The 12,265-nt window shown below is 35.9% G+C and overlaps 1 protein-coding gene across 1 annotated transcript in view; it reads right to left on the reverse strand.

Annotated features, from left to right (window-relative positions):
• LOC114936478 (C-Maf-inducing protein) overlaps nucleotides 1-12,265 on the reverse strand; it is a 35,252-nt gene that overhangs the window by 16,873 nt on the left and 6,114 nt on the right.

Raw genomic sequence — 12,265 nt, forward strand, 5'->3', positions numbered from 1 at the left:
GCACCTACGCATATCCTATTTAGTCGCTATATAGTATGATTGTAATACAGCTGAGATCTACTATATTCGTTGCAATGTTCTGCGGCCCTTTGCAGGCACTAATTGGGAGCCATTGAAATTCCACGTCCGCGTTTTACCTGAGAAATTACAGTCGCTCCTTTTTGGGTCTCTCTGCTGGCTTACGTTCAACATTTACGAAAACGATTTAACTTGTCGGAATCACCGTCTCTCGTTGTCTCTGATTCTTTAAGCTAACTCGCGCCTCATTAACGGGAGTTAAAATAATGCAGAGAGATTTGTGCGCAGCATCTATATAATTGTACAGAATATCTCAAGAGAAAGTGTAATTTTATTTCTGACATTACACTTATCTATTCTTTTCGTAAGTTTACTTCATAACTCTTTTCTCATTTTTATATCGGCAATTTAAAAAAAATGAATCGCAATGAAAAGACATAAAATTAGAATATTCCGAAAAAAATCTGCTTGAACTCGAAAATCCCCGTCTTTTCATCAATTATAATTTTGACGTGTCGCTCGTACCTCAGCGACTCAAATGCTAACAATTCTCATCATGCGCACTTGCGGAGTGGTTTGAGATGAGTATCTTGTCGCAATTGTCGGTCGTTTCGAAGTGCGCGGATATTTGCACAACAACGACTTCTTATTCCTCTTCGTCTTCATCTTCAATATAAATTCCCTTTTTTCTTTCTCTCCATATTCCACTGTTTTTTTTCTCTCATATCCTCCAATTATTTTTCTCATTATTACAGACACAATATTTTTCTCCAAGTTATACGATCGTGTATCTTCCCTCGAGAGTCATCGAAAATCAAGTATTTGCTCAAGTAGTCTCTCCGTCTTTATTTTTTGTCATTTTATCATATGCATATTTTTTATCATATATATGCAATCTTTGACTCGGATCAAAGTCGACGATTAATTAGAATCCTTCCTGGTGGCTTTCAAATCTCCTCTGTGTCTCTCTCCTTACTAGCTCCTTTGTGCAGGAACCAGCCTCGGCAAGGGATTCTCGATGGCATCCATGAAAAGCGAGCAGTTGACAAGTATTTTACAAGACGTTAGCGCGAAGAGAGTAAACCGGCCTTTACTCGAACAGGGTCCCAGGTAGCCCAGGGTCAGCTTTGACGTCAATGAAACTCTCACGAATGCATATACGCACAAACGCTCGCACGCGTGCTTGCTCATAGAGAGAATCGTGATTGTTCGACTCGCTCGCATACAGATACGTCCGCGATAGCGCTGTTATGTAAAATTGTCCCCAAACTTTTCGTAGATTCTTCGAAACAATATTTTTTATTTTTTATATATTTATTTTCTTATTTTTTTCAACGAAAATGTCACGTCAAAAAAGTCACTCAACAACCATTTGCAAACTAAATTTCAGAAAAGAACAAAAATTATCATAATAAATAATTAATATAATAATATATAAATTTATAAATTTATTTTGACTGTATGCAGTTAAGTTTTCAATAGTCGATGAATGATTAATTTAATTAGTTTAGTTGATATGTATTACAAAATGTCAAAAAATGTGAAATCTCAGTGACCTCCTTTATTTTTATTAAAAAGAACTTTTATCTTTAAATGGATCGAAGAAGCCGCGATTTCAGGGATCTTTTCTAGAATAGAAATACATATATGTACACACATATACGTATGTATATACAATACAAGTTTGCCGAGAGATGCTGTCGATGTCGAGATGTCAGCGACCGCGATTTGTCTTGTCGATCCGCTTCCGGTGTTCCTTTCCCACGAGAAGGAGAAATGTCGCCCCGATATTTCGCGGTACGCCTCGGTTTCGGATGATATATCGATTACGTGCAGAGAGGTCAGAGGCGAACACAGGCGTGAATGATCTGGTTCGGCGGAGATCCGGGTGTGCGCGTCATCGCGCGTGGTTTGCGCGTGAACAGAAAATGTGCCGATACGGCGAGGATTTTAACCCCATCGTTCTCCGTATTCGACTTTCGAATTATTATCACGGAAAAAATGTTTGCTGTCACAGCATACATATTTTATGCTACCGTAACAAATTTCGTTAGTTACTATATGGACAGCAAAAGGATTTGCTAAGAATACTAATTTTATTTGTTAAAAGTATATTTGCTAATCCTGCAAATTATATTGTTATAATAACAAAAACTGTCTTTACTCTGCCATTGATTTTACTGTAGTAACGAAATATATTTGCTGGAAATAAACTATTTTGCTTTAATAGCAAATTAATATGTTTATATGAACAAATTAACTCAGTAAAACTTTTTTATATCCTATTTACAAATATTTTTTACCCTATTTATAATTAAATATATATTTTGCTGTAACATTAAATAAATTAAAAAATTAATTACAACAAAATTTTATTGCTGTTACATTAAATATATACAATAGCAATAACATTTTTGCTGCAACAGCAAAATTATTTTTTTCCGTAAAAAAGATAAGGAAAAAATGAAAAAAATATAAACATTGTATAGTGACTATATAGTGCACGTCATTTTCTTGCATCATCAAAATTTATTCTAATATATGCGAGAATAATATTTTCGATGTATTTATAGTGTTTATATTTTTTTCCATTTTTTCCTCCTCATCTTTTTTAATTTTGAACCTGAAGAAATGTAAGGACGCTCTCACGAAACGTACGTTTGCTTTCATCCGCGCGAAAATGAATTTAATCGCCCTTGAAGCGAATGCGTTTAACGCGTCTGCATTCCATCAGAGGATTTAGTCTAGTATTATATTTAGTAATACCATAATTCTTCATTGTTTTACAATCTCCAGTTTGGCGTGTTAATCGTATGCACGATTAATATTCATGGCTATATTAACGATCAAAGAGCAAAAAAAGGAAAAGGTGAGATAATGATACATTACAAACATTATAATATTTTTCTGTCTCGCCCAATAACAAAACACTCTTGACCAGCTTGAATAGTAGTTAATTGTTCGTTATTGCATGTAAATTAATAAGATACTGGGATTTCCCTCGTCTATCTTCGTCGACAATATAATTTTTATAATGGGCCATTGTTTTCCTTTTTTTTTATAAACGTGGATAATATTCACTTCATTTTTTTACACGGGCATTTCACGCGGAGATTTATAACGATTATTGTCATGGTCCACGTTTGATTTAATGAAGACAAGATAAATGTTGACGCGTTTACGTCAGTAGTTTCCCGCGACACAATAAACAGGAAATCTATAATTCGGAACCGTTTAGGTAAATAATGATGGAATTGGTATTTCAGGCAATTCGATACGCACGTATGTACATACATATGAGTCAATAACAGACCGGCAATTATTTACAATGACTCAATTATTTATACCTGTTAAATACACGAATTAGATTAATTACAATTCTCGATAATATCCGCGAGTGAAATGATTGCGGCACGTATTAAAATCATTTACAAACACGGATAATTTTTTTTATTGCCGTGCATCGTCATTATTGTTATGTTTAATAACGCGTAAACCAGCAGAGAATCGCGCGCTAATAATGTCCGCGATGATTAACGACGAGTGAGCACGTGCGAAACTTCTTCTCAGCCTTGAAGAGTTTCTACGGCCGAAAACATTATATATATGTATGCTAATCTATCACGCGAGAGATTCCACGTGATAAACTACAAAGTACACTAATCAATGAGCAATCGGTTAATATCAAAATGTTGCGTCAATGACAGCCACAATTTTATAATCTTCGTCGGTAGCGCAACCATAATACGATGTCTCATCTTTTTCTTCTTATTTTCTTCTTATTTTTTCCTATTTAAATAGCTGAATGAAACGTAGAATACACGTACGTCATCATTACGTCGTTTTTTAAAAGCTTTTAATCAGAATTTATACTTAGCTTCGGATCAACCGATTATCGAGAAAATGCAATTATATTTGATAAAACAATTAGTATTAGTTGTCGTACAATACGAGGAAATGTTTCTACAAAACAATCTCCTTTTCGCGCTTTTTTGAAATATTCACAAAAGTTGTGCAATTTCTTTTAAAGATAGCATCGCGATTGTATAATCCGTCATTTGCATCAGAAAGATATATATATAAATTTTAATGTAGTTTTAATCGTATCAACGTAAAAAAATACGTCATTGTTAATTTAAATCTACTTATGGATTTTATGATACACCATATAAAAATAGCGTACTATGAGAAAGAGAGAGAGAGAGAGGAGCACGCAATTTAAAGGCAGGTGGTTACAAATTACTAGCTACGAAAATACGAATCTATAAATAATTATAAATAGCTGTTATAGCATTTTCAGCTTTCTCTTATTGTACGTCAGTTTTAACCTACTTAGTATGGCATACTATTAATCCCTCGGTCTCTCGTATTTTATCGGCAGAACCCGAAATAATCCAGCGACTAAATTTGACTATCTTATCCTAGTCAAGTTCGTTCATTGAAATTATATTGCCACGATTTAAAGCTAAGTTTAGATCGACTAAATACAGTCATCTCTGATGAATTAAAATTTATGTAGAGTGCTCGGGACATTTTACATTCAATGGAGGATTTTGCAAGTCTGGAAGTAGATAATTCCTGTTTCAAACTTCAAAAGCTCGTAATAAATAAATAAATTTTTATATATAGCATCTCTCTATAAAAAGGTATATTAAAAAATATTTGCATACATTAAATATACAATATTTATTTATATCGAGATTAGTATGTCGGATGTGATATCGGAGTATTCTTCGAACTAGGATGTACTAATAGGATTTTCCGGAAGCAGTTCGAGCACGCAATAAGAACGACTAATGATCGCGCGATCTCGTCTTCCTACCATTCACCGAATTCCATTGACGTGAATAGTGCATTACACATTCAGGGAGAATTAAGGAAAGATTCTTGTCATCGGCTGCCACGTGTGAAGCTTCACTTCCTGCGACGAGATCAATTCAATTTTCCATTTTTGATCGGGGGACGCGAAAAAGAATTTTATGTGCAAGGTGTCGACAGTCGCTACACTGCTTCGTTCACCTCGACTGGAGATCGAAATTGTGTTAATTGCGCACGTATGTACGTCTCCATTGACATAAGGAACGACGGCCCATTAGCAGTATATTTGCGCCGCGAGAAATATACTTTACTCTTACGCCACGTAATAATCTAATGGCATCGCATATTACCCTCGGCGACAAGTTTCCTGCCCATCCTCAGTTTATGCTTCGGTAATAAATGGAGCACGTAAATGCCAAAAGCCGCATACTTTGTTAAAAGAACCAACCCGCACGATTTACAGCTACGATTTAACGCGGCGGGAAAGCATCAAATTATAGTAGCCAAGATCGATATGCATATACATATACGTATATATATATATATATATATATATATATATATATATATATAAAATATAATATAATAATTCTCTTATTAATTTTCATATATCGTGAAATATAAACGAGAATAAACGTGAACGTCAGAGCTTTCTTAAACAAATTTAATTATAAATAAAATCAAAATATATTAATATTTTATTATTATATAACAATTATATAAAATTTTATAATGTGCTAAATGGTACTTTGACATATCAGATTTGCAAATTGTTTCTTACACCTCATTTTTTTATTATCTTTTTATATAAATTTTAAATAAAGTACATTTCCTTTAAATAGAGATCGCAATAATCGAATATCACATATCATTCTCTGATGTGTAGATTTTCAGATTTTTTTACGATGTCATCTTCTCGGAAATTGCAATTCGTTCCAATTAAACTTCGACTTTCCGCCAAAAGCAGGTACGTCAGAGCCATGTAGATATTGTCACAAGTGCGTCACGACAATACAATTTTGTTTACCGCTTATTTATTCCGACGTGTTACTATACACGTGTATTTTTGTAAAAGGTAGACTGGGTAGAATAAACCAAAGCAAAACGCGATACACGCATATATTTTTTTAACGACAGAGCGTTTCGATCGTTCTCATCAATTTGCAATATTTGCGTTAATATCTCGCGCGCGATTAGCTGCATCGCGCACTATTTATTCTATTCGATGAATTCTAGTAATATATATATATAGAATTTTCAATTTCCCGCAATGGCTTACGTATACACGTGCGTTCAAATAACAGGATTTCATTTTTTTTTCATATGTACTCTGCATTATTGATACAGTTGAACGCGCGAGATGCATACGCGAAAATTCGACGAAACAATTTTGTATAAATTTATGCTCGCTGCACAAATACATATATATCCTATATAACGAGACAATTTTTGTTTCATTATATCCGCGTTTATTTCTGTCCGGGTTACAATGGACGATTAACCGCGCGACATATATTCACGTCATTTACAAAAGAAAAATCGCTAAACGCGATCAACGTCAAAGTGATTTCTCTGTATTAATAACGCACACAAATAATGCAAATTTTACTACAGACTCTTCAGAACGTCTCTGTCGCGAGGAGTCAAGGGTCGTTCACGGATGGATGGATGACGTACGACGACGACGCGGCATTTCGCGTCGTTTCTGCCTCGGGTTCTCGATTTCCGATTTAAATGGGGTAATACGCGGGCATTTTTACGATCCGCCTCGCGCTGCCGGGCGATAAAACCGCGCCGCGCCGGGTTATTACGACCAATCCGCACGGAGCAACGGCACCGGGTCGTTAAAACCCGACGATAATTTCCTCCCCCTTCGCAATATAAAACGCGAGAGAAAAATAATTGCGTCAGCGAATGTATGTATAGGCGAGGAGAGCTTTATACGAGCGTCCTTCGCGTCTGTCGCGCGCGAAAAAAGTAATTCGCGCGCGCATTATTTCCCGCACGTCAATGCAGTTGCGCATTATCTGTCACGAATAAAATGGTCGCGGTCTATCGATACGCACCGGTGCATGACTAATATATCCCTCCCGCAATACGAAATCGGCTCGAATAAAACGAAACTCTCTTTCGTCTCAATGAGCATCGCTCTTTTTTTTCTTTTTGTTTTTATGACACGTTGTTATTGCGAAGTTATTCGGAGGCACAAAATAATCGACCATATAGCTTTTAGGAAGGATATGATTACATTTCGCTTGTGCTATATTTTCTCCAACTGTCTCGCAATTGTTTGATTGAAAACGTCGTCATCGCCCGACAATATGTTTATTAATTGAAGCGATAATTACTGACCGAGTCGACGGTTTAGTGAATCGAGGTAATGAGTGAGATGAAGAGTACAAGGGCGCGAAGCGATGTGTTTACGTTATCCGTAAGTAGTTCTATTAATACGTGCCCGCGTATATCGCGTACGATATGAATATAGAGCATCGCGAAAAATCTGTGCACGTACATGTACAATTGGTTGAAAAAAAAAAAAAGAAAAGTTAAATTAATAAAACGAGACGTGTATATATTTTCGTACACGACGGGGGTTGCAATTGCGGGAGCGAGAGATAAAAGCTAAATACCTCGCGCCAAATTATGGAACGCGTGGCCAACTTGAATGGAGATCCTAAAAATACATTTCGCGTCATATGGTTTATCGTTGAACGTCCGGTTTAACGAACGTTTTGTTGCCGAACAAAGGCTGCATTAGTACAGAAATATCGCGCTCGTGCGCGCGCGACATATACGTCTCATACATATATGCACATAGATTACATCGCGAAATTTTGCGCTATTCTCCCCTCTTCTATCCTACGCGGGTGTGACATATAATAAACCGCATCCCATTGTCCGAGCGAAACTCTGTGGAATTAAATTTATCGAATCCCATCCGGGATGCGTGAAATATTATATAATATAATAAAATGTTTCAGTAAAAACAATATATCAAATGAAAACCTATGTTTCTGCAGTCTTTTGCTTTGTTTTTTTTTTTTTTTAATTCAATTATTTTTCTGCCAAAATTTTGCGCACAAAAGAAAAGAATTTCAATTACGTTCAGTAAAAGAACAGAAGCTGTGTATCGCAGTTTTACGACATACGTGTGTAGAAAATAATTATAAAAAGTTATAAATAACGAATAATGTGTAAAAGAGAGCAAACCCAAATATTTCGAAATTACTGCCGCACGTTATAAAATAATTTTGCTTTCGCAATTCTTTTCCTAGGTTGCAATATTTTTTGTTATACCATTTTGTGGCAACATGTCGGTTCGAAGTATACATAATATAGCGCAAAAAAGAAACACGAGGGAATGTTGAAAAGAAATTCCCTGTATTATGTCGGATGAATGAACGATCTGCAAGTATATAACTCGTTCATCAGAACCAAGTCCTTTGAATCTTTAATCTCATTATACACAATGTTGGAAACTTGTTCAATTGTTGCTTTTATCGTTGAAATAAACCTTCGTCCTCTCTTTATTCTGCCGAATAGGCAGCCGGCTACTCGGATTAACGTGATTCCGTTTACCATTTGCGTTATTAACGAACTGTAAACTGCCATCAACAATACAAACGGAACTTGTTAATGAATGTTGTATTAGACATTATTGTTTGCGACAAGGTACAATATAGCATATGAAAGATTTTCGGAGAATTATTTAACAGCTGATTAGCCAAGCGCGCACATAAAAAGAAAGAAGAAATAAATAAATAAAATCTCCGGGATATTTTCAACCTTTTTTATAAATACTTTGCATACATTTATGCAAATATAAAATATCAGAGACCGCTATTTATTTTCGTCGAGATTCGGGTATTAGAAATTTCGCGTATCAAGCGCGCTCTTGATTTGCTAATTACTACGGTTTATTTAGAGAACTTGCAATTAACTTTATGCATATTTGATATGCACTATGCACACACTCTATATATAGATCGCTGCGCCTTCATCTCGACCTCTGTCTATCGATCTCAACGCGTCTGTCATAAATAAACGTGCGAAATAAATATACGAACAACGCATCATCGACTTATATCTCACAGCTGAATTATATTTTTGGTGTCGAGCGAGAATTCGCCTTTGACATTATCAATATACTATATAAAGATAGTATTATATATCGAATGATATCAATGCTATAGTGGCATCCGATATCGAATAAACGAACTATCGAGAGGTCGATCTCTTCGCGGTTCGCGATTGCGTCAAAGACGTCGCGACTTTCTCTCTTATCGGTTGTGTATTCGCTCGATTAACCATAACGGGAGAGAATTGACAATCGGTGCGTGTTTTTTTCTCGGCATCTGCCGTCATTGGTGTTTCATCCTAATTTCACGTAAGTGTGACGCACAACTCCGAACCGATCGTTCCGAATGTAAGGTCACATGAACGACGATTTCTCGCGGCGCGGCGATGTGAAAAAAAAAAAAAACGTGGCGTTTCGAGAATTCCCGCGAACCAATATTCGACACGAACGATTAATCTCTCCGAATTCGTTCGCGATCGAATAATCGCGGAATGTTATCGGTGTTTTATCGATAACGAGGCGGGTTTTGTCCTTGTGCATTACCGAGAAAAATGCTGTGACGCCGATACAGCCTCGTCACCCATCGATGTTATTACGGGTTTAGTGTGTTATATGTCACATATTTAACTACGTATATATTTTTTTATGATTTTACGAGGTTATCAGAGCGTTATCCCAGATCACATCGTACTAACTTTCGCATTTAGATTAGTGGATATTATTTCTATATTTACGAGCGATCTTTATATGTGCATACACAAATAAACGCACGACGAATGAATAAGAGGGATATGAATAAAAATTCGACAATTTTACAAAATAACAAAATATTCGTCGAGCGTGTGTAAGAAACAGTTTAAATATAAGTAATATACTCGGAAGAATCTGCACAAGATTTTAAGCTCGTCTCTCTTGAATACGTATAAATAATTCCTGTTCGTGTTGCAAGAAACAGGAGAGGAGATACGTATATTTTTTAACAATTTTGGGCAATTATTTTGACAATTATTTTTTATTCCTTGTGTCAACAAGATAATTATCAACACGCAAAGATAAAAAATATTGAGAATTTTTATATAAGAAATGTATATCATAATTATTTTATATTATATGTAATTATAATATAACAACGAAAATATACATTAGTCATATTCTCTCTCTTCCTTTTTGCATAAAATAATTAATATAATTATTGCATATATACAGGGCGTATCTAAATAAGTCCGAAAGGTGGAGATGATTCTTTGTCGAAATTAAAAAGGGTTTCTTATATGTATAAACAAATACTCTAATATATCCCTCCTTGAAGAATTACAGTTTTCTAAAGAAGAAAGTAAAAATTAAATTTTTATTTTTTTCCCCAATTTCAAACAAATTAAAAAATGAAACTGGATGGGATATTTTCCCCTATAATAAAAAGGATATTTATTAATACTTTTTTGATCTTCCTGTATCGTTTAATTTTTTTATCAGCACTTAATTTAAACGAATTTAACTTTACATAAGAAACCCTCCTTAATTTTTAACAAAGAATCATCTTCTAAAATTGTTCGCCCTTATTTAGATGCACCCTGTAAAAAAAGAAAAGGAAGAAAGAGAGATAAATATGACCCTTATCAAGGTTGGAATCGCATATAAACGCATCCCTGCGAAAATAGAATCTATCACGAAGTGCTGCATCAAGTGCTACTCCATCTAAGATTCTCTTCTTCTGTAAAGCGAAACGATAAATTGCATTTCGCCCAACGCGGGATGTGCAGCAGCGGCAGCGACAGAACGATTCCGCAATCGGCGTCGTGACTGCGCCCTGGGAGAGACGAGGGTAACGAATTTAGCTAGTTCTTCCCCACAACTTGACGTTTCTCTCACCCTCTCTCTATCTTTCGATCGCAATTACGTAACGTCGCCCACCGGAATCGAAGGAACGAAGGCAGAGCAGGAGAACGATTCATCCGCTGATCGTTGCACTTCGATGCAGCTGCGATCCCCTTCCTTCATCCGCGCGATGCACTTTATCGCATATATATCGCGGTCATAAATCTCACTCTCTGACGATGCAGATTGCATTTTGATACAATGCGAATCCCGGAGACAGAGAGAAAAAAGGGAGAGAGAGAGAGAGAGGAAACGGAGACGCGTAATCATTGTTGTATCGAGATGACCGACATCCGATTTTATTGTTATATATGAACGTTGTCCTCTTCCTTCCTTCCTCGATTAATAACGAGAAATTTGGATCCGTGACGGTGAATAACGAATTGCAGCGCGATCGAAATGTAGGAAATAATGCATATTTTAGTGATTTAAGAATTGAAAAAAATTATTTAATAATTAAAAATCTCTTCATAAATGATTCATGAATTAATCTGATCTGGTCGATTAAATTAATGGAACGATATTCTTACACCGATAAATATATATAAATAAAAAAGAGATGCGATGTTGCATCATATACGATCGATAGTAGCGATTCTGCTCGAACTTGAGATAGAGAGATGAGAGAGAGCTATTGCTAAAATTATTTTCGCGCGAAGCTCAACTCTTCAATTATAAAAGTTGTTCGTCAAAGAAGTCACTGTGAATCACGATGATGAAGTATGAATGCCTCGCGGCACGAGTTTACATATAACAAACTACGATGAATAATGAATCCTTTGCACGAAAAATGACCGAATAGATCAAATTATGAGGCGGACGTGACGCGCGAAATTATATTCCAGCTAAGCACGTCATCTCCGGAACTTGTCTCTGTCAGTTCTAAAATAAACAGTTCGAGTTATCGCGTTCTCGAATCCCGCCGCCTTGGTTGCAAAGGCAGCTCTAATTTTTGCGAAACGTAATTGAATTCCTTACACTTAATCTATCTCTTCTTCCGATTACATTATTTTTGAATCAATTTATCAGTGGGATAATACCACTGAGAGACAAAGTTGGACGACAGAATTTCCTCTCGGGTAACTATACAATCGTATTACCGGTTCAACATTACCGTAGTAACCAGTAATCTGGATGATACAATGCGCAGAGATGGAGAGACTCATAGTTACGCCTACGTACACTAACGTAACAAGCTCGGAAGCGACCTAAGCCGAGAATAGAGAGCTCGAAGGAGCAGAGTCGCTGAATTCTCTCGCGTTAATCGCGCAAAATAGGATTAATGCTATTATACATCGCATGTCGCTTTAAGCGCAAATATAGATTACGATAGATCTAGGAATTCAAATATCCCAGATCTCGAGATATATATATATACCGGTTTCTCATCTTTCTCATATGCTCCAACTTTGATTATAATATAAACAACATCAGCTGATCCCTCAATTTATAGAATCGATATACTTTTTCACGACG

The sequence above is a fragment of the Nylanderia fulva genome, unplaced genomic scaffold (genome assembly GCF_048542155.1).
Source record: "Nylanderia fulva isolate GAGA-0341 unplaced genomic scaffold, ASM4854215v1 Scaffold40, whole genome shotgun sequence".
NCBI lineage: Eukaryota > Metazoa > Arthropoda > Insecta > Hymenoptera > Formicidae > Nylanderia > Nylanderia fulva.